This window comes from Alligator mississippiensis, chromosome 2 (assembly GCF_030867095.1).
Source record: "Alligator mississippiensis isolate rAllMis1 chromosome 2, rAllMis1, whole genome shotgun sequence".
Lineage (NCBI taxonomy): Eukaryota > Metazoa > Chordata > Crocodylia > Alligatoridae > Alligator > Alligator mississippiensis.
Genome location: NC_081825.1, coordinates 179,706,249 through 179,730,021, shown reverse-complemented (window position 1 = coordinate 179,730,021; position 23,773 = coordinate 179,706,249). Strand labels below are relative to the sequence as shown.

Genomic DNA, 23,773 nt, shown 5'->3' with positions numbered 1-23,773 from the left:
CCAGTAGTGCTCGGGGGAACAGGGACTCCCCCATAGCCTGCTGGTCCCCCTTGGCCAGTTTGTAAGTGGCCACCAGATCCCCTCTCAGCCTTCTCTTGTGGAGGATGAACAGATTCAGGTCCCATAGCCTCTCCTCATAGGGCCTGCCTTGCTGCCCCCGATCATGCGAGTGGCCCTCCTCTGGACCCTCTTGATGTTGTAGACATCCCTCCTGAAGTGCGGCGCCCAGAACTGGATGCAGTACTCCAACTGTGGCCTGACCAGTGCCGCATAGAGGGGAAGGATCACCTCCTTGGACCTGCTCGTCATGCATCTATGGATGCATAACAAGGTGCAGTTAGCCTTCCTGACCGCGTCCCCACTTCGGCGGCCCATGTTCATCTTGTAATCAATGACTCCAAGATCCTTTTCTGCCTCTGTGCTGACAAGAGGGAACAGGGCTCCTCCAGCTCCCCCGACCCCTTACTTAGGGCACTGGAGCCCTGGTGCTGCAGCAGCTGCTTCAGCACCAGGGCGAGGGGACAACCACAGAGACACTCTGGCAGCCAGAGCGTCTCCATGGAGGAGCTAGCCTCCATTTGCCTCAGGGCACGGTACTGGACCATGCCCTGCCCTGTTTTTTTAAACTTCAGGTTTTTTAGACCCCTGGAGATCCATTTTTTCATTCCTGCATGTGCCTCTTGCCCCGTCTCAAAGGAGTTTGAGACGGGGCAAGAGGCACGTGCACACTCAACTGGACGTGCCCATAAAGGGCAGAAGACAAAAGGAACTGTGATGAGAATGGGATCCCAATCTAGGATTGAAGTGAAAGAGGGCATGATCACAGAGGACAAGTGAAAAAAACCCTGAAAAATAGACAGCAGCCCCATGAACTGTGAGTGAAATGCTCATATTTAATGGATCTCCATTTTATTGTGATACTCTACTTTTCCTTTTAAGTCATTTTGTTTTCTTACTGTAAGATACTGCTCCAGAGACCACTATGATGTCATAAGACATCATTGAGGAAAAGTCAGAAATCTCCTCCTCTCACAAAAATAAAAAGCAGCTCTGCCTTTAGAAAGAAGCCCAAAACAAGTCCAACCCATTTCAAAGACAGGGGAGTGGGGGGTGCTGATCAACCTGCAACTCTGAAAAAATTAAAATGACTTTTTTTAAAAACAAGCCCAATTCCACTTACTATAAGCGGACTTGGCAATACTGCTCCCCAGCTGTCTGCTACAGGATTATATAGCCAGAAAAGTGGGGCATGGCCTAACCTGTGCTCACTCGTAAAGAGACAGACTCCCTTTTCTCAACCTCCTCTGTCAACATGGGGCCCTATAGCTCCTATTACAGACCAGTGATGTTCACTATATTTGTTTATGACATCACCAAAATCCACTTGGGGTGCGTGTGTGCAAGCTATGCAGGTTACATATATTTGGTTAAAATATGTCATGGAATCCACCTGCTTGCTTGCTACCCATCACCACTCTTGCGGGCCGTACCAAGACACAAGCTACAAATTATTCCTCAGAAAGTCAAAGCCTTGAAAAAATCTGATGGGTTGCAGAATGCCTACCCAACCCACATGCAGTGCCTGTGATCTGCTAGGTGTTACTTGCAACTGGGGACCCAGTTAAACCTCACACCCTTTCCCAAACCTTGATTTCAGGAAAATTCAACCCTTTGAAAACTGGGAAATATGGGTTGAGGTACACAGAAATGCAACCTAGTTCCTGTCCCCATGGCTTTATTTTAGCGCTTATCAAAAAACACACGCCATTATACTGTACCAAATACAGCATCCCGAGCCCTGTTCTACTCTCACACTGAGTGTATAACTCCTCTGGACTAACCCCTTATTTTTCCTTCCCCTGGTCACGGTCTGTGCCTTCACATCCCACTCTTACATTTCCCTCTGAATGCCCGGCATCTGTCAAGACATACCCATGGCCTTTTCTGTACATTTGTTAATGCAATCATCCATGTCTTTCCATAATTCATAGTTTCATAGTTGGTAGGGTTGGAAGGGACCTGAGCAGATCATCAAGTCTGACCCACTGCCATGGCAGGAAAATGTACTGGGGTCAAATGACCCCAGCGAGGTGTTCATCTAACCTCCTCTTAAAGACCCCCAGGGTAGGAGCCAGCACCACTTCTCTTGGAAGTTGGTTCCAGATCCTAGCTACCCTGACTGTGAAGTAGCGCCTCCTGATGTCTAGTCTGATTCTATCCTCTGCCAGCTTCTGACTGTTATTTCTAGTCACTCCTGGGAGTGCTCGGGGGAACAGGGACTCCCCCAATGCCTGCTGGTCCCCTCTGACTAGTTTGTAACAGGCCACTAGATCCCCCCCTCAGCCTTTTCCTGTGGAGGCTGAACAGGTTCAGGTCCTTTAGTTTCTCCTCGTAGGGCCTGCCCTGCTGCCCCCTGATAATGCGGGTGGCCCTCCTCTGAAATTTGTCTCTGCTTCAAAGGATGACTCATCCCGAGCTGGAGCAGTGACTCGTCAACAGAGCCAGCAGAAGCACCACAGAGAAAGAGCAGAGAGCCCGGCACAGCGGCTGAGTCCACTGGTCACTAAACTCAGAGAAAGTAAAGAGAGCTTCTGGGTACGGTATTATATGAAAGGCTTGGAGCTGAGCTCATGGAAGAATGTCTCCTGACACCTGACTCCTTTTGCATTCAGGGGAACAGGACCTTGCACTGGCCCCACATCCTGCTTCTCTTCTAGCTGGAACAGTCTACAACACCCGAAATTCTTCACTATCCAGGTGGGCCAAAAGAGGTAACAGAGGCTGGAAAATGTGTTTCCCATGTTCTGGCTTTAATGAAATGGTGTGACAGTACACAAACTTCTAAGTTATCCCAAGAATAATGAATGGCCCGTTGGAACACAATTACAATTTCTCTCTGGTACCAAAGATTGTCTCCTTCTCTCCTAGGTCCTGGTCACTATCTCCCTGGCAACTACCTCCTCCATTGTCAGACCAGCTGCATGTAGGCCTTGTTGGATAGGCTTGAAAAGGTGAAATCAGGAAACTTTTTAAAGAGATGGTGGAGAGACTGAGTGTGGGCTGCATCTGCACAGCCAGGGCTAATGCTAGAACTAATTTCATGAACAGATCAGGTTAGAAAAACTTCATGATCAGATCAGGTTCTCTCTCTTTCACAGCATTCAGTTCTAGGTGCACTTCTTTATTTCCACTTACCCTGAGCAACCTGTGGGAAAACAAAGCCGGTTTAATTCATGCTGTAGACAGGAACATCCCAGTCTCTCAGAGCCAGAGTGAGCACTCCTGCCCCTGCCTCAGTGCATGCAGTGCCTGCCCTGCCCCACTCCCTCCCTTCCTCACCACAGAAGCCTCGATCTGCCCCTGCCCCTGCAAGGCCCTTTAAAAACAAGAAAACAATATAAAGGGGCACATGAGCTGAAACTTTGAGACAGAAGGGGTACACGTGTTAAAAAAGGTTGAAAACCCCTGTACTATAACATATTTTAATTTTATTTCAAAAAATATTTTTGTCCTGATTTATATGCATTTGCATAGTATTTATAGAGATGATTGCGTAATCGGTTTTAAAAGGTGTTACTCTTGTGTGTGTGGTGGGAGTGCTGGTGTTTGCGTGGGGGGTTTGTGAGTGGTGTGGCTGTGTGTGGGGGGGTGTAGGGTATGTTGGGGGATGTGACTGTGTGTATATGTCGGGGGGGTTGGTGCGGGTGTGTATGTGTGGGGTTTGTGGGGTATGAGGGAGGGTGGAGAAGTGTGGGGACCGCCCACATGCCTCCCCATGGTGCACAGTCCTGGCTGCCAGTGGCGGGCTCTATGGTGCTCATGGCCTGCACAGGCGCCACTGCCCAGTAGAATGACTCTCCAGCCAGATAAAGGAGCTGCATGTGGTGACAAGGAGCGGATGCAGGCCAGCCCACCTCTATTGTGCAGGGCTCACATATAGCTCATGGGACTTACGTGGAATTGTGGGGAAAGCCCTGCACTATGAAGCCAGTGGCCTGGCCCCACTCTCTGCTTTTACGTGCAGCTCCTGGGACTTGACCAGAAAGCAAAGGAGTCCTGGGAGCTGCATGTACTGGCAGGGAGCAGGGCCAAGCCATTGGTTCCATCATGTGGGACTTCCCCCTGTTCCACGCAAGTCTCAGGAGCTGCATGTGAGCCATGGGGAGCCCCTCACACTAGAGGTGGGCAGGTCTGGCTCAACACCTTGATGCCATGTGTAATTCCCAGAAGTGGCTGGATCCATGTATTGCTGAGGGCCCACTGCCAGTGGCTGGGGCCAGTTTTGTTCAAAATCTTCATCAGCAACTTAGAAGATGGCATTGAGTGCACCCTCAGCAAGACTGCATATGACACCAAACTTGGGGGAGTAGTAGATACTCTGGAGGATTCAGTGACCTAGACAAATTGGGGGATTGGTCCAAAAGAAATCTCATGAGGTTCAACAAGGTCAAGTGCAAAGTCCTGCACTTAGGATGGATCAATCCCATGCATTGGTATAGGCAGGGGCGGGCTGGCTAGGCAGCAGCTCTGCAGAAATTGACCTGGCGGTTACAGTGGACAATCAGCTGAATATCAGCCAGCAGTGTGCCCTTGTTGCAAAGAAGGCTAATGGCATACTGGGCTGCACTGGTTGCCCTCCTACAAAACATCCAGCAGGTCAAGGGAAGTGATTATTCCCTTCTATTCAGCACTGGTGATGCCACATCTGGAGTGCTGTGCCCAGTTTTGGGCCCCCACTACAGGAAGGATTTGAACAAACTGGAGAGAGTGCAGTGAAGGGAAACAAAAATTGTTTGGGGGCTGTGGGACATAACTTATGAGGAGAAGTTGAGAGACTGGACTTATTTAGTCTGCCGAAGGAGAGAATGAGAGGGGATTTAATAGCAGCCTTCAACTACCTGAAAGGGAGTTGCAAGAAGGAAAGTTGCAAGAAGGAAAGTTGAGGTTATCTATTAGGAAGAATTTTCTGACTAAGAGGTGAGTAAAACACTGAAACAGGTTACCCACAGAGGTTGTGGACTGTCCATCCTTGAAGGTTTTCAAGACCTGGCTAGACAAAGCCTTGGCTGGGATGCTCTAGTTGGGGATGCTCCTGCTCTGAGCCAGGGGTTGGACTAGATGACCTCCTGAGGTCCTTTCCAACCCTCATTTTCTATGATTCTGTGTGTTCCATGGGGGGGCATGCGAGGGGCTCCCCAAACCCCCCACCCTCCCTCATACCCTTTCCACCCAAGCTTCGCTTTCCAACTGCCCTGCTGGGTGCATGCCCCAGGCCCCATGATCCTCTTTTCCATCAGCCCCAGCTCCATGCTATTCGCTCCAGCCTCCTAGAAGCAATTCAGAGCTATGCACATCACGGAGGGTATTAACTCTTAAGGTGTGACTGCTCAGAGCTCAATTGAACTTTAGCAGCAAATAATATTTCTAAGAGTTACCACATGAAAACAGCACCATGGAGCAACACTCTTACTGAGTAAAATAACTTGTAGACCTACTTTTGAACATGCCTCATGTAGTGCATGACAAGAAACTGTGAGATCCAATTTGTTACATGCCCAAATGAGACAAATCTGCACAGTGGTAGGACTCTTCCTACAATTTAAGATGATTTTGGTATTTCTCATGGGGGCATTCAGTGTAGTGCTGTAATCCTTGTAGAAACAGCTCAAATCCCAACAGTCCAGGCTCAATAGCAATACTTGGAGGGACATCAGCTCTTACAAACCCAAGTTTCTGTAGTTTGCAGTTGGGGTGTTCTAGTCCCTCACACAGCAGATGCACTCCTCCAGCCTCCAGGTTGTTCTCCTGCAGGTGCAGCTCTGTCAGGGTCTGGCTGGTGCTGAGAGCTGAGGAGAGATGCTCACAGCCAAAAGCTTTCAGAGCACAGTCCCACAATCTGCAGGAGGCAGAGCGATTAAAAAAAAAGGATCATCAATAATCAGTTAATCCCAGTCCCTGCCTTTCCATTCAATGATTGTGCTCTGCCAAGATTCCAAACAGATAGACAATAATTGTATTTTATTTTTATTCAAATACTAAGAGAATTGTACAAATCTCCAGGCCCCTAGGAACACTACAAAATTTCTTCACGCAAGACCTCAGACACCCTCAAAGACCTCCCTCATACCCCTCTGTCACAGGCATGACACAGACATGCGGGGCTGGGGTTCAGGGGCAAGGGCACTAGTGCGGGAACTCCAAGAGCCCGAAATCCAGACACCAGGGGCAGTCAGGGGTCAGAGACTGGGAGACAGGCTAAGCGTATAGGCAGAGCCTGGACACTGGGAGCTACGCAAGGCAACAAGAACTCAGGAAGCAGTCTTAGAAACAGAGATCCAGACTAGGAAACTCAGAGCAAGGATTATAGCACTGGGGCTAGACAGAGCACTACAAGGGAGAGAGTCAGAGAGAAGCAGAGCTGGAAAGGTCCTCCAGAGGTCATCTATTCTGACTCTGCCTGAGGCAGAATCATTCCTGACCAAAACATCCTATACAGCCATCATCTAAATGCCACATAAAATTACCATCAACCCTGGCATGGCATAGACCTAACACCCTGACCTGCCACAGGTAAAGCAGGGAAACCACAGCTGCTAATATTGTCCTGGCATAAAATGTTGCCAATATATACTCAAGAGGTCCTGGGTAGGGAGCCACATCCCCTACTACAGGGGAATATAAATCCACCCCTAGTCCATACCAGTCTGACCACAGGGCAACATTACTTCCTAACCCCAAATACGGTGATCAGTCTGACCCTCAGCAGAGGGGCAAAACCCTCTAGCCAGAAACCTCTACCTTTGGTCCCAGCAGGAGAATTGGCCTACTCCATTCAAAGTCCCCAGCCCTGGCTGTAACCAACACCCAATGCCTCTGGAAGGTTTCCATGCGTGCACTACACCCAAGCACTTTAGCAGGAGCCATGTGCAGGCAGTCCAACAGCTGGCAGCCAGTCCCACACAGACAGTCAGGGGCAGCCGGAGTTTGTGTTTGTCCTGACATTAACTCCTCCCTGCCCCTATGCCCCACCATAACACCTCAACAATTCAGATCTTGCGATGTGATGATTGGGGGTCTTCAGGGGCTCTGGGGATGGAGCTGAAACTAGAGCAGGCTTAGGCTGCAGCAAAGTGCCAGAACCAGAACTGGAGCTAGTGTAGACTTAGGTTTCAAGGGCTTTGAGGAGGGAGTGAGAACTAGAGCAGGCTTAGCAGCAATTTGCTGCTCACATGGCAAAAGGTTAAGTCCACTGCACCATCAATTGTCTAGTTAGTGAAATGCAACCTGCGGGTCTCTGCACTTTGCCTGGTGGAAAAAAGCGGGGCTGGTCCAGGGGTGGGTTGCAGGTATCGTAAGATACGTACATCCTCAGCCACCAGATTCAAGTGCTCAGAATAAAGAAAAGGCATTATTACGTTATTTTCTTCAGTTTGTATTCAGGATGTTTCAGTCCGTCACACAGCAGGCGCACTCCTGAGTCTTCCCACTGTGTCTCGCACAGCTCCAGCTCTGCCTGATTTCAGCTTGTGCTGAGAGCAGAGGAGAGCATGCCTGTGCGAAGCAGCTAGTATTCCCTTTGGATTCGTCCGATTCTGGGGATTTGAATCACTGTCCCGACTCAATGTGGCCGAATCTGATTTTGAGATTTGGCCGCTGCCAAATCAGCCGAATCTCCGAGTCAGACGGGCCCCATCCCCGCCTGCACTCCTAGCCCCTTCAGTGGCTGCCCCACCTGGCCCCAGCTCCTGTCTCTTAAAAAAAAAAAAAAAAAAAAAAAGCCCCCGCTCACCAACTCCTGCCAGACATAGGATCAATCCCCACTGCCCCACGCTGCATGAGGGCTCTGCCACGAGCCCCCAGAAACCCTGAGGCTGCTGTAGCAGGCAATGAGTGGGGTCTATTTTTATTTTTTATTTTTTTTAAGAGCCAGAGCTGGACCCGGTCGGGGTAGCCATGGGGGGAGCTGGGAGAATGAGCAGGGGTCGTGGACCTTAGAGGGGGTCTTGGGACCCATGGTTTGCTCCCCACCCTCAAACCCCCACTCTCCTGCCCCTCTACTTACCAGCATGGAGTCCAGGTCCAGCTCCCTGCTGCAGTGACCTGAGACTGCCTGAATCACCGAAGACCTCCGAATTGATTCAGAGAGCTTCAAATTGTCTCAGACCTTTTAATTGGCTTTCTGATTCGATTTGGATTCGGAGATTTGACTGCCAAATGGGGCCAAATCTCCTCCACATGAAATCAACACCCAAAGCTTTGCACAGCCGTAGAGAAGAGGTTCCCAAAATTTCATACTTTGAGACCACAAAAAAATCAAGCTGCAGGAGGGGAAGAGATATAGTGAGGAACATAAATAATTAGTTAGCGCCATTCTATGGATTTCCTTCCACTGATAGTTTCATAGTAGGTAGGGTTGGAAGGGACCAGAGCAGATCATCTAGTCCGACCCCCTGCCATGGCAGGAAAGAATACCGGGGTCAAACAACCCCGGCAAGATGTTTATCCAGCCTTCTTTTAAAGGGTCCCAGGGTAGGAGCTAGCACCACTTCTCTTGGAAGTTGGTTCCAGATCCTAGCCGCCCTGACTGTGAAGTAGCGCCTCCTGATGTCTAGCCTGAATCTACCCTCTGCCAGCTTGTGACCGTTATTTCTTGTCACTCCTGGGAGTGCTCGGGGGAACAGGGACTCCCCCAAAGCCTGCTGGTCCCCCCTGACTAGTTTGTAAACAGCCACTAGATCCTCCCTCAGCCTTCTCTTGTGGAGGCTGAACAGGTTCAGGTCCCTTAGCTTCTCCTCGTAGGGCCTGCCCTGCTGCCCCCTGATCATGCAGGTGGCCCTCCTCTGGACCCTCTCAATGTTGTCCACATCCCTCCTGAAGTGCAGCATCCAGGACTGGATGCAGTACTCCAACTGCAGCCTGACCAGTGTCGCATAGAGGGGGAGGATCACCTCTTTGGACCTGCTGGAGATGCATCTGTGGATGCATGACAAGGTGTGGTTGGCTTTCCTGACTGCGTTCCCACACTGTCAGCCCATGTTCATTTTGGCATCAATAATGACTCCAAGATCCTTTTCTGTCTCTGCACTGACGAGAAGGGAGTTCCCCAGCCTGTAGGTATGCTGCGGGTTCTTCCTCCCCAGTTGCAGCACCTTGCACTTGTCAGTGTTGAAACCCATCCTGTTCTCATCCGCCCACCCCTGTAACCTGTCTAGGTTTGCTTGCAGCCTATTCCTCCCTTCTAGCATGCTCACATCCCCCCACATCTTAGTGTCATCTGCAAATTTGAACAGGGTGCTTTTTACACCCCTGTCCAAGTCTCTGACAAAGATGTTGAACAGTGCAGGCCCAAGGACTGAGCCCTGCGGGATCACACTGCCTACATCCCTCCAGGTCGAATAAGACCCATCCACTACCACTCTCTGGGTGCGGCCCTCCAGCCAGTTAGCGACCCATTTGACTGTGTAGGTGTCAACACCACAGTCCCCTAGTTTTATAATGAGAATGGGGTGAGAGACAGTGTCAAAGGCCTTCCTAAAGTCCAGAAAGACTATATCCACTGCTACCCCTGCGTCTAAGGATTTTGTGACCTGGTCATAGAAGGCCACCAGGTTGGTCTGACAGGACCTGATTCTAACGAACCCGTGTTGGTTGCCCCTAAGCATACTCTCCCCTGCTGGCCCCTCGTGGACATGCGCCAGGATAATTCTCTCAAAAAGCTTACCCAGGATCAAGGTAAGACTAACTGGTCTACACTTTCCTGGGTCCTCCTTCCTCCCTTTTTTGAAAATGGGAACCACATTGGCCCTTTTCCAGTCCTCTGTCAGAGGACCATGAGTGCTCCTAAAGCCGTGCCAGGGGTATCGCAATGACCTCTGCTAATTCCCTCAGCACTCTGGGGTGGAGATTGTCAGGACCAGCTGATTTAAATACATCCAGTCCCTCCAGAAGTTCCCTGACTAGATCCTCACTGACCCTAGGCCTGGGTGCACCTCCCCTGGGTCCTATGGGGGTCCCGGTGGTGGTGGTGGGGGTGACCCGGTCCCTGCTCAGAAAAATGGAGGCAAAGAAATTGTTAAATAGGTTAGCTTTGCTGTCTGGTGCGACGACCAGATTTCCTAGTGTGTCCTGCAGAGGCCCCACGTTACCCGGTACCTTTTTTTTACCCCATGTATTTAAAAAAGGATTTCTTGTCCTTGATCTGGGTAGCTAGTCCCAGTTCCATCTCCACTTGGCCTTCCTGACCGCCTCCCTGCAGCCCCAAGCAACCGAGGTATAGTCCTCCCTGGTGATGGCCCCTCCCTTCCATTGGGTGTATGCCTCCCTTTTAGCCAGGAGACATTCCCGTATACTTTTGGTGAGCCATGGGGGCTTTTGTGCCCTCTTGCCCACTTTGATCCGTGTTGGGATTACCTCCCTTTGGGCTTGGAGGATCGTCTCCTTAAGGAACGACCACTCCTCTTGGACACCTGACTCCCCTCCCCTCCAGGACCTCAGTGCCTCCCCGACTATTCTCCTTACCTCATTGAAGTCTGCCCTCCTGAAGTCCAGGGCTGGTGCCTTGCTGCAGACCTTTGCCACCTTGTGCTGGATGGTGAATTCCAGCAGGCGATGATCGCTGTCACCCAGGTGGTTGAGCACTCGCAGTCCCCTTACCAGGTTGTCGCCCGTGCGTGGCCAGGACCAGATCCAATAAGGTGTCTCCCCTGGTGGGGCTGTGCACCTCCTGGGTTAGATGGAGGTGGAGCTCAAACAAGAAATATTACACAGGTTAGATATTACACCCAAACAATATAGGTGACTGTTTAGAATAAAGAAAGGTTGGGAAGATTGCACACCATGGAAGTTGTTACAGGATTTACTTGAGAAATGGATGAAACATATAGAATTGTCTAAAGATGAGGTATGTGAGAGGATTCTGCTGGAACAATTTTTGGTGGATTTAGACGAACCCACGCAGAAGGGGGTTAGATGCCACCGACCAAGGACATCACCAGAAACTCTCCGGTTAGCTGAGGACTATGAGAGCGCATAGATAGATATTAGCAAACTAAAAGGGAGATGACAGTTGGGGTGGCAAAAAAGACAGAGAAGAAAGCACTAAGGGAAGGTAGAGAAGGCCAAAGACAAACCCCTTTGGGAATTATCTGTTTTATATGCAGACACTCTGGGTATATAGCTAGGGATTAGGTCTGTGAAGTGGTTAGTGTTCGCTTCAGATGTGGATTCGGATTCGGCCGGTTCAGGAGACAGTGATTTGATTTGGTGATTCGAATCACTGTTCCTAATTGATTCGGCTGAATCTGATTTGGAAATTCGGCAGCAGCAAAATCTCTGAATCACCCAGGCCCATCCCCTGCCTGCTCTCCCAGCCCAGCAATGGCTGCTCTGTCCACCCCAGTTCCTGGCACTTGGAAGAATAAAGCCTCAATTTAGTGGGTGCTGCCGGGTGGGGGGTGATCCTTGCTGCCCTCCCACAGCCCCACACTTCATGGGGGGGGCTCTGCATGAACCTCCCCAACACCCCCTACTCCCCCAGTCCCGTCCCGTCCCGTCCCCCCCATGGCTGCCCCATCCACCACAGCTCTGGCCCTTTAAGAAAAAAAATGAGAACCCCCCCCCCCCCCCCAGACTCAGCGTTCCCACTGGCAGGGGGTGATCCCCGCTGCCCCTCACCATGTGGGAGGCTCTGCATGAGCCCCCCCGAAGCCCTGAGGCCACTGCAGGAGCAGTGAATCCTGGGGGTTTTCTTGTTTTTTTTTTTCTTAAAGGCCAGGAGCTGGGGCAGGCAGGGCAGCTGCAGGGGCTGGGAGAGTGAGAAGGGGGTCAGGGGGATCATGACGATCCTCCCATGCAGTGTGGGGCAGCGGGGGGCAGCGGGGATCACCCCCCCATCCTGTAGGGGGGCTGGAGGAGCAGGCAGGGAATGTGCCCTCCCCTGGCCCCCCTCTCTTCTGCCCCCTACTTATCAGCTCCGAGTCTGGCTGAAGCTCTCTGCTGTAGCCATCAGGGACTGTCCAAATCACTGAAGCTCTCTGAATCTTTGGAAAAGATTCAGAGAGCTTCAAATCAATTCTGACCTTTTAATTGGTCCCCTGATTCAATTTGGATATTCAACCACTGTATTGGGCTGAATCGAATCACCACCCAAAGTTTTGCACAGCCCTACTAGGGATTGTATGACAAGCCCTCAGAACACAACGGTTATACGAGAAAACAAATAAGATTTTAAAGGAAATAGGGGTGAGACACAAGAGACATCTCAGATAGAGGTGATGGACTGTAGTCTAGGAGAGGCGAGGGGAGTCTGCAGGCAACCCAAATAGAGGCAGAAATAGAGGGTAGACCTATAAATGCTATAGTAGACAAAGGCTGCTCAGAAACTGGTGAGAGTAGATCTGATGCCAAAGGGGAAGGAAATAGGACTGAACCTATAAACATGGTCTGTATGAATAGGGTAGCTTCAACCTATGAAAGAAAAGAAGTTCAGGTCAAGGTAGAGGGAGTGTCTAGAGTGATACCAGTTGGGATTGCCCTGGATTTACTTTACTCCATGGTACTGGGTCGAGAGTGGTCTGAAGTCTATGACATAGTGGAAAAAATAAGACAAAAAGAAAAACATGGAGTGGGGTTAATAGGGGAGGAATCTCTACCAGATAATGGTGAGGAGGACAAAGCAGTGCTTGACTTTGAGAAATTAGCTAGCCAGGCTTGCTTTAGGGAAACACAGAGACAAGATCTCTTTTTTCAGGGCCATATGGGAAACAGAAATTTCCAAACAACAGGAGAAAGTGATTTGCCTGGAACTCTGTAAAAGCCTACCCTGGTAAGGTAAGAAAGGGACTATTGTGTCAGATTTGATGAGGACAGGTGGCAGGGGAGGAGATGGTACAGATTTTAGTACCTGAAAGGTTTAGAATTCCTTTATTATTATTATTATTATCATGAGAACCCACTGTGGGGACATCTTGGGAAAAGCAAAGTGGAAGCTTGGTTGATAAAGACATTTTTTTGGCCACATTTATATGAGGATGTAGAAAAGTATTGCCAGAGTTGTCCTGAATGCCAACAAGTTAGCCAAAGGAAATGTCCTAAAGTTCCTTTTGCAGCCCATGCCAGTGATTGGGAAACCATTTGATTGCATTGCCATGGATGTAGTGGGACCCCTGCCCAAGAGTTCAGCGGGGAATCAGTTTATTTTAATGTTTATAGTGTAACAGCTGCAGCTGGATTTGCAGCAGGGCTCAGGATCCCTGCAAAGGCAGAGCAGGAAAGTTTGCAGAAAGTTGTTGCTTGCAAGAACATATGCATATTTTTGATTGGCTCCTGAGGCAGGAGAGGGGAGGGAACTCAGCCCTGGGGACTCAGCCAGGCTTAGAGAAGGGAAGGAGCCCCAGGACCACAGAGCTCATGGAGGAACCACCCTGCAGCCTGCCTGCCTGTGAAGTGAACCTGCCCTTAGTGATGGGGAGAAGATAACATGATATCCTTTTTTTCCTCTGTGAGACAGATGGACCTGTGTGGAGGAAAAAGGGTGGTAAGGTAGACTTGCCTAGGAAGGCAGGGTGTTGATCTGGGAAGTCTCTGGGGAGGATTTACTGAGAACCAGCCTAGAGCTGGGTGGGTGATAACCCCAGGGTTATTTCAGTTATCAGCACAAGAGGCCATGTCTGAAAGTTGGAGACTGGTGCTTTTGGAGAGTATGTTTTTCTTTGCAGATACCACAGACAGCTGGAGCAGAGGAGCTTCTTTTCCCATGCAGGCTGTAGCAGAGAGCAGATCTTTCTGGAGCAGCAGCACCAACCATGGTTATTAGGGCTATGTGAAGCTTCAGCCCCTGATTCAATTCAGCAGAGATTCAGCCCAGTTTGGTGGCTGAATCTCTGAATCTGAATTGAATCAGAGAACTCTTTAACTGAATTGAAACCCTCCAAATCGATTTGGAGAGATTCAGAAAGATTTGGAAATTTGGACATAGAGACCACTTTAAATATTTTTTCTACATACCTCTAGGTAGGAGGAGCTCATGTATGCTGTGATGCTGGGGTGCATGGAGTGTCCTACAGAAGCATGGGGGGCTCCCCAGAGCGCTCGGCAGCAGACCCGGAAGTGGACCAGAAGCACTTCCAGGTTCTGCTGGGGAGCATACGCCCCCCTCCCCCCGTTGCCCCTCTGGCTCAGTGACTGGTACCTCCTAGGTTGGGGGGGCACCTGGGGTCCCCCTGCGGCTGATTGCTGAGCTGGGGAGGCGCAGGGGGGCTCACCTGCATGATCCCCAGCAGACCTGGAAGTGAACCAGAAGTACTTGTGGTCCACTTTTGGGTTCGCCGCCAAGCACATGGAGGCCCCCCCCTGTGGGACATTCCATGTGTCCCAGCATCGCAGTGATCACAAGCTGCACCTGGTACCTCAAGGTATGCAGAAAAAAACTTTTAAAGCTGTGTCTATGTCTGAATCGCTGATTCTCTGAATCGGCATCGAATCTTCAGGTTCGGATTCAGCCGAATCAAATTGGGGACAGCGATCCGAATTAACGAATCGAATCACTGACCCCAATTTGGGCCAAATGCGAATCTGAATCCAAATGCCTGCTTTGCACACCCCTAATGGTTATTGTGTTGCCAGTGTGAAGGAGAGCTGACCTTTGTGTTAACCCTGTGTGCTCCTGCTGAAATTCAGCAGAGTCTGAAGGTTTAAGCTGGGGAGTTGTACTGGGGGTGTTTTTGATTCAGTTTGTATAGTGTTTTAGTTCATTGACACCTGCCTTTGACAATTAGATTATTGATATCCTGTTCTGCTATTAACTTCATTCATATGTTGATTCTTTTGTAAATAATAAATGGTGTTAATAGTTAGACTGTATGTACTCCAGTGTGTGGGGAAACCACAGGAAAGCACTCCATGGAGAGGTCGCCCAGCCTTAGAGGCTGGGAGGTTGACTGAGGCTATTTGACACTCCAGGACCTTGAATCTGGATGTGGCCACAGGTAGCACTGTGGCTAGGGTTACATTTTATTATGCCACTAGATTGCCTGCAGCTATACTGCTCAGAGCAGTTACAGGGCCATGGGTGGCTGAAGAACTGAGCAATTGGATCGTATGGGTGGGCATACCCAGAGAAATAGTGACAGATCAAGGGACTAACTTTATGCCTAGCATGCTGAAAAGCATATGTCAGGTGCTCCGAATTAAATATCTTAAAACATCTGTTTCCCATCCTCAAACAAATGGGCTGGTGGAGCGTTTAAGTGGCACTTGAAAAGGGATACTCCACCGATGTACTCAAGAGGAGCCCCATAGATGGGATCTCTTGATCCCACCTTTATTGTTTGCTATAAGAGAAGCCCCTCAGGCTTCATTAGGGTGCACACCTTTTGAGCTAGTATTTGGGCATATGCTGAGAAATCTTCTAGAGGTTGTATGGGATGGGATGCGAAGATGGTAGACAGAGAGACATAGATCCATCAAAGTATGAAACAAATTTAAAACAAAGATTACAAAGCGTGAATAGACTGGCTCAGGAACAACTAAGAACAGGACAAGAAGGGCAGAAGGAAAGATACAATTGGGGCATACAAGAAAGGGACCTCCAGGTGGGACAGAGAGTGTTTGTGTTACTACCTAGCTTGATGAGCAAATTTTTGACGTGTTGGCAGGGACCCTTCCAAATTATTAAAAGGATAGGCCTTGTCAATTATGAGGTGTTGCACCCCGGTCATAAATGCAAAAAAAACAAGTGTTTCACATCAATTTATTAAAGTCATGGAGAGGAAGGGAAGGATTATTAATAACACCTACAGAGGAAGGGATGAATTCGGTTCAGAAGATGTGGAAGAGGAGGGAAACAGGACAAGAGAGTAAAGGGATTGGGCTAGGGAGCCAATTTACACCAAGCCAAAATCAACAGTTACGAAAGTTGACACAAGAATTCTCAGATATCTTTAGCAAAATACCGGGTAAGGCACAAGGAATAGTCCACAAGATAGTAACCCTTGAGGGGAAGTATAATAAGAGAAAAGTGCCAAATCCCCTTTCATAAATACCAATCCATTAAGGAGGAATTACAGAGAATGCTGCAACAAGGGATCATCACTCCTTCAAGGAGTCCATGGCGCAGCCCAGTAGTGACTGTATCGAAACCGGATGGAACTATCCATTTACGTATAGATTTCAGGAAGCTCAACTGGATAACATGTTTTGATGCTTTTCCCTTGCCACAAGTAGGAAACGTCTTAGAATGTATTGAAAAAGCTAAATACATTTTGACATTAGACTTAGCCAAAGGGTACTTGCAGATAGCCTGATCTTCTACCCGTATAGGTAAGACAGAGTTTGGAACTCCCTGGGGTCTATATGAGTTTAAAAGAATGTCGTTTGGCTTGAATGGGGCAGCAGAGACATTACAAAGATTAATGGACTAGATGTTAGCCCCTCATCATAAATATGCTGCAGCTTATACTGACGATATAGTGATTTACACAGAGGGGTGGGAACATCTGGGAGCTATTTGAGCAGTACTATGATTACTACAGCTGGGAATGATAGCTAACCCAAAGAAGTATGCTCTTGGGCAGGCACAGACTCAGTATTTGGGATTTGTAGTAGGACAAGGGCAGATAAGACCGTTTGCAGACAAAGTGCAGGCTATAAAGAATTATATGACCCCAGTAAGTAAAAGACAGTTGAGACCTTTTGAGGCTTGGCTAGCTACTATCACAGATTTCTCTCTTGTTTTGCAGAAATGATGAACCCGCTAATGGATGTCATCAAAGGAAGAGGGAATGGTCCAGTGGCATGAAATAAACAATGGGAAGAAGTATTCCAACCTACTAAAGCAGCCTTATGCCAGGAAGTGGTACTTCACACCCCTGACTTCACGCAGCCTTTCATATTCATAGAATCATAGAAGTAGGGTTGGAAGGGACCTTGTAGATCTTCAAGTCCGACCTCCTGCCTGGGCAGGAGGAAAACTGGGTTCAATTGACCCCAGTCAGGTAGGCATCAAGCCGCTTCTTAAAGACCCCCAGGGTAGGAGCCAGCACCACTTCCCTTGGAAGTTGGTTCCAGATCCTAGCCGCCCTAACTGTGAAGTAGTTCTTACGGATGTCTAATCTAAACCTACTCTCCAACAACTTGTGGCCGTTATTCCTTGCTATCCCGGGGGGCGCTGGGGGAAACAAGGTTTCTCCCAAACCCTTCTGGTCCCCCCTAGTGATTTTATAGATGGTCACCAGGTCCCCCCTCAGCCTTCTCTTGTGAAGGCTGAACAGGTTCAGGTCCTGTAGCCTCTCATTGTAGGTTCTGCCCTGCTGTCCCTGGATCATGCGGGTGGCCCTCCTCTGGACCCTCTCAACGTTGTCCACATCCCTCTTGAAGTGGGGTGCCCAGAACTGGACACAGTACTCCAGCTGTGGCCTGACCAGTGTTGCGTAGAGGGGGAGAATCACCTCCTTGGCCCTACTTGAGATGCACCTGTGGGTGCATGATAGGGTCCAGTTAGCCCTGCCGACCGTGACCTCACATTGTCGGCCCATGTTCATCTTGGAGTCAATGATGACTCCAAGATCCCTTTCTGCCTCCATGCTCTCAAGAAGGGAGTTTCCCATCTTATAAGTGTGCTGCTGGTTACTACTGCCCAAGTGCAGCACCCTGCACTTGTCAGTATTGAAACGCATCCTGTTTTTGTTAGCCCACCCCTGCAACCTATCCAGGTCTTTCTGCAGTCTTTCCCTCCCTACTAATGTGCCCACCTCACCCCAAATTTTGGTATCATCAGCAAGTTTGAACAAGTTGCTTTTCACCCCGTTGTCCAAATCGCTGATAAAGAAATTGAACAGTGTGGGCCCAAGGACTGAGCCCTGGGGGACTCCGCTGCCCACTTCCCCCCAGGTCGAATATGACCCATCCACCACCACCCTCTGAGTACGACCCTTCAGTCAATTTGCAATCCATCTGACTGTGTAGGTATCGATGCCACAGTCGCCTAGTTTTTTAGATGAGGATGGGGTGGGAGACAGTGTCAAAGGCCTTGCTGAAGTCCAGAAAGACTACATCCACGGCGACACCTGCATCCAATGCTTTTGTGACCTGATTGTAAAAGGCAATCAGGTTGGTCTGACATGACCTGCCACTAATGAAACCATGCTGGTTGCCCTTGAGCATCATCCCCGATGCCAGCCCATCACAGATGTGCTCTTTGTTGATCTTTTCAAAGAGTTTCCCCAGGATTGAGGTAAGACTGATGGGCCTATAGTTGCCCGGGTCCTCCCTCCTCCCTTTTTTAAAGATGGGGACCACATTGGCTATCTTCCAATCATCTGGCACCTGGCCTGAGCACCACGAGCGCTTGTAAAGCCATGCCAAGGGCCCTGCAATAACCCCTGCTAGCTCCCTCAACATTACAGGGAGATGCGTCAGGGGAGGCCACTGGAGCAGTACTCTCCCAGATGATTGAGGGCCAGGAGAGACTAATGGCCTATGCCACTTCACAGTCAGGGCAGCTAGGATCTGGAACCAACTTCCAAGAGAAGTGGTGCTTGCTCCTACCCTGGGGGTCTTCAAAAGGAAGCTAGATAGATATCTTGCCGGGGTTGTTTTACCCCAGCGTTCTTTCCTGCCCAGGGCAGGGGGTCGGATTGATGATCTGCTCAGGCCCCTTCCGATCCTACCTACTATGAAACTATGCCAGTAGGAAATTGAACGAGCATGAAAGAAGGGATGCTAGCATTGAGTAGGAATATTTAGCACTCGGAGTATTGAGTATTTCTGCTACTACCTATTGGGTCGAGAATTTAAACTAATTACAGACCACACTCCACTGAAATGGTTACAGTCGACTAAAATGGCCAATGCTCATATTATGCAATTGGCTTTTGCTATGCAACCTTTCTAATTTTCTATCGACTCAGGCCTGGAAAAACAACGTGGTGGCAGACTTTCTCTCTCAGTGCCAATTAGACGGAGCCTGAACCAGACCTGGTACCTTGTAAGAGAGAAGAAGAGAAGGCATCAACGCAGCAGGTACTACAAGAAGAATGCCAAAAGGCATCTTGAGGGGTGGGATATGTGAGAGAGAGAAAGACCAGGTGAGAGAAATGCCCAGGGAACCAACTCCTCTTTCTCCATACTTACCTGAGGAGAGTGGCACAGATGAAGGGAGAGCAGATGCCAGCCAGAGAGCGAGGAGGAGGGGACTTCTGGCGGTGGGGAGAGGAGCTCTTGGCTTGGAGCAAGAGAGCTGAGCCTGGAGGGTTGAGACACACCCAGGGAGCCTCTGCTCTGAGCCGAAGAGAAGGAGCCAAGCCCGGAGGGGTAGGGCACACACAGAGAGGCTCGACTCCAAGCTGGGAAGAGTGAGGGACACTCAGGGGGGTGGGGCATGCCCAAGGAGGATCTGCTTCCAGCAGGAGGGAGAGTGCCGAGGTGAGAGGCATGGGACAAGCCTGGACAACCCTGGCTGGGAGCCAGGAAGAAGGAGTCCAGAGCAGAGGGTCTGGACACACCTAGAGGATGGCAGCTTGAGGCGGGTGAGAGAGAACCCAACCCAGAGATGTGGGACACACCCCAAAAGAGAGAGCTGGGAGCCAGCAAGGGAGCGCTGATGGTAGAGGGGTGGAACACCTTCAGGGATCCCCAACTGGGGAAAAGAGAGGAGGGGCACCTCAGGCCCAAGGAACCCCTGTGGTGAAAGGGAGGGGAAGAGCTGTACATGGAGCAAAGTGGGCAGTTCTAATAATCCTGGGCTTGAACCTGGTGAGGGACACAGAAATCGGGGAACTGAGGGGTGTGAATATAGCAGCCTTGTAGAAGGGGATAAAAGAAACACAATGAGATGAAAACAATTTCAAGTAAAGGACAAGGGAACGAGAGGGTTCTAGAAACCCTGGAAACAGGAAGGACCTGTTTATTTTTATTTTCTTTGTTTAATGAAGTTTGTTTTACCCTGAAAAGATGCACAGGGTCAAGGTGGCATGAGGAGAGAGTGCAGGGAACGGTGGAGCCCCATATTTCGCTATAACCATAGTTCGCTGTGTTGTGCCTTACAGGGCCTACTTTCTTCATTTATGTGTTTCTTTCATTTGGAACATCCTCTCATACAACCAAAGAAAATAATAAAGCATCATTATTAAACATCGAAGTCATGGCAGGAAAGATCTTTTCAAGGGGGAGGGATTAAAAAGTGGTAATGTATAACCCCTTTTCCATTATAGATTTCATAGACATTAGGTCTGGAAGAGACCTCGGAAGATCATTGAGTTCAGCCCCCCACCCGAGGGGCAGGAAGTCAGCTGGGGTCATAGCATCCCAGCAAGATAAGCATCCAAATTTCTCTTGAAAGTGTTCAATGTAGGTGCTTGAACCACCTCCAATGGCAGGCTATTCCAGACCTTGGGGGCTTGGACAGTAAAGAACTTCTTCCTTATATCCAGCCTGAAACGGTCTTGGAGTAGTTTATAACCGTTCGACCTCGTCATCCCTTGGGGCGCTCTGGTGAACAAATGTTCCCCCAGATACTGGTGGTCACCCCTGATAAACATATAAGTGGCCATCAGATCACCCCTGAGCCTGAGCTTTTCCAGGCTAAAGAGCCCCAGGGCTCTCAGCCTGTCGTCGTAAGTTCTGTTTTCCTGACCTCTGATCATGCGCGTGGCTCTTCTCTGGACTCTTTCAAGCTTCTCCACATCCTTTTTGAATTGTGGGGCCCAAGACTGGATGCAGTACTCCAGCTGCAGCCTCACCAAGGCCGAGTACAAGGGGAGAATGACGTCCTGGGATTGGCTTGAGAAGCAGCTATGGATGCAAGCCAGCATTTTGGTTGCTTTACTAGCCGCAGCATTGCGTTGAAGGCTCATATTCATCTTGTGAAGAATGATGACCCCCAAGTCTCTTTCTTCCATAGCACTAGCCAGAGTAGCACTCCCGAGCCTATAAGGATGCTGCAGGTTTTTCCTCCGAAGGTGGAGAACCTTGCATTTTTCAGTGTTAAACACCATCAGGTTCTCGTCCGCTCATTTTCTAAGCCTGTCCAGGTCAGCCTGGATCACCTTCCTGTCTTTAGGTGTGGATGCTTTGCACCAAAGTTTGGTATCATCGGCAAACTTGGCCAATCCGCTTCTGACTCCAATGTCCACATCATTAATGAAGATGTTGAACAATATGGGTCCAAGGATAGAGCCTTGGGGGACCCCACTGGTCACAGGGCACCATGATGATTGACTTCCGTCAACCACCACCCTCTGGGTCCAACCATGGAGCCAATTTCCCAGCCAATGGATCGTGGTGGACCCAAGGCCACAATTGGCCAGTTTTGCCAAGAGGTGATCATGGGATACCAGATCAAAGGCTTTTTTGAAGTCAAGATATATGACATCAATCTCTTCTCCCTTGTCCAGGTGATAGGTCACCTGGTTGCAAAAGAAAATGAGATTGGTCAAGCAAGACCTACCCGCAACAAACTCGTGCTGGCTATCCCTCAGGATGTTGGCATCGGCCAGTCCACTAAGGATGGCCTCTTTAATAAACTTTTCTAAGACCTTCCCTGAGATGGAGGTCAGGCTGATGGGTCTGTAGTTTGCCGGATCCACTTTCCTCCCTTTCTTGAAGATAGGCACCACATTGGCCTTCTTCCAGTCTTTGGGCACTACACCAGAGCGCCAGGAGTTCTCAAAGGTCCGTGCCAGGGGCTGGGCTATGATGCTCTCCAGCTCCTTGAGTACCCTGGGGTGTACATTGTTAGGGTCAGCTGACTTGAAGGTATCCAGCCTCTCAAGGTGTTCCTTCAAGAGGTCAGCTTTGATGAAGGGCAGGGGATCTCCCTCACCCGGACCTCCCTGTCCTGTAGTGGGAATGGGTGTCCCATGGGACTGATGAAAGACCAACGCAAATTACCCATTTAATAGGTTGGCTTTTTCCTGGGTGTCAGTTGTCAGTTGTCCCATCTGATTTATCAGGGGTCCAATGTTGCCCTTGCTTTTCCTCTGGTTCCCCACATATCTGAAAAATGACTTTTTATTGTCCTTGATACTCAAAGCTAGTGGGAGTTCAGTTGCAGCCTTGGCTTTCCTGGTTTGCTCCCCACAGGACCAGACCAGTGCAGAATATTCCTCCTTGGAGGTGAATCCCATCCTCCATCCTTTATAGGCCTTTCTTTTTAGCCTCAGGAAGTCTGCTAGATCCCTGGAGAGCCAGGGGAGCTGCTGTGCCCTCTTGCTGCCTTTCCTCTGAGATGGAATAGAATTAGCTTGTGCACTGAGGATTGCTCCCTTAAGGAGCAACCACTCTTCCTGGACTCCCCTCCCCCTGGGGTTGTGGTCTCTTAGGGCATCACTGACAAGCCTCCTGACCTAGTCAAAGTCGGCTTTCCTGAAGTCAAGGACTTCAGTGTTGCTGACTGACTTGCCAGCTTTATGGTGGATGGTGAAAGTGATCAGCTCGTGGTCACTGTCCCCCAGCTTCCCATCGATCACTAGATCTCTGTAATCAGGTCATCCCCAGTTGCCAGTACCAGATCGAGCAGCACTTTATCTTCTTCTGGTCTTCTATAAAACAGAAGATGTCATCTAGTAAGGGCCATAAGCCCTATAGCACTTATAGGTGACAAACTGCTATAAAGAACTTGGGGAGGACACCACACCAGTATTCACTCTGGAACAGGAAAATATAGAACATTTCACACCACCTTCAGGAGAAGCTACTTCTACTAATCCCTCATTCTCCTACCCTAGGAACATTGTTTATATGCTTCCAAAGATCTGCAAAGAGAATGACCCTGGAAGACCCATCATATCCAACTGAGGTTCACTTACTAAAAAGCTATATAAATAGCATCTACACAAATTGCGTCACTTCAGTTTAAGACAGAGCCCAGGTAGGACAACAGTTTGTCCTGAGGGACTGTACATTGAACAGGGTGTTGATCAGGTAGATTTTAAACTTCACTGCCAAACAACAAGGAAGTTTTTTACCCCCCTGCCTGCCATCTGACACCTCCAGGGAAGGAATTCTACCTGATCAACACATCAAAGAGCTACTCAACATAGCTCACACACTCTCATGAACCCAGAATGACAGCTTTCCATCTTTAGCTCCCTCTGCGCAAAAATGAAGTTTATTTCCTACCTGTGGGGGCTTTTTACTATCTTGTACCATCTACACTTTTCCCAGAGCCTGCGGAAGGGACTTTGATCCCGAAAGCTTGCAGAAAAGTTCAGTTTTCTTGCCATTTTCCAGTTGGTCTAATAAAAGGTATCATTTTGGAACCAAGAGTTCTAGTTTTTTGTATGTCTTTTTGTCTCAGACCAACACAGCTATCAAGTGCACTACCAGTATTTTAGCAACTGCTGTTGTGTTTGCACTAATGATTCTAAGTACTTGACAATAACAGTTTTGACTTCTGATCCATGCTTTTTCTGTAAAGTCTCCTGAGCATCTTTCATTTCTGCTAGCATTTCACCCGGTGATCAAACACACCTTTTACTGCAGCAGTAAGACAAATATAGTCACCAAGCAGTTCTGAGAACATGAAAAAATCAGCAAAACCTTTTACTTCATGCAGCATATTCTCCTCAACTTCTTTGAGCTGAGACAAAGCTCTAGATAAAGATCTAGAAAGAGGGGTGTTGGGTTTGGGGGCATGGGGGCAGGGGCATTGTTTGTTAGTTTGTTTGGGACTTTCTTTTTGCCTTCCTCAGAAGCATTGGATCTCATCTACAGCCAAGCCTAGGGATTTTGACTGGGACATGCCAGTTCTAGTGCTGGAATTCAGAAACAGAAGTTG

The 23,773-nt window shown here is 49.2% G+C and overlaps 1 long non-coding RNA gene across 5 annotated transcripts in view; it reads left to right on the top strand.

The window, feature by feature from the left end:
* Positions 1 to 23,773, top strand: part of LOC109282621 (uncharacterized) — a 40,654-nt gene that overhangs the window by 5,308 nt on the left and 11,573 nt on the right. For 2 of the 5 annotated variants that reach the window (XR_009459979.1, XR_002089656.2), the window contains 3 exons: positions 2,461 to 2,757; positions 2,929 to 3,011; positions 16,737 to 20,134. This is a non-coding gene — a long non-coding RNA (uncharacterized LOC109282621). Of the gene's footprint in view, positions 1 to 2,460; positions 2,772 to 2,928; positions 3,012 to 16,736; positions 20,135 to 23,773 lie in introns of those variants that run through there. The other 3 variants (XR_002089657.2, XR_009459978.1, XR_009459980.1) reach the window with 3 other exon arrangements.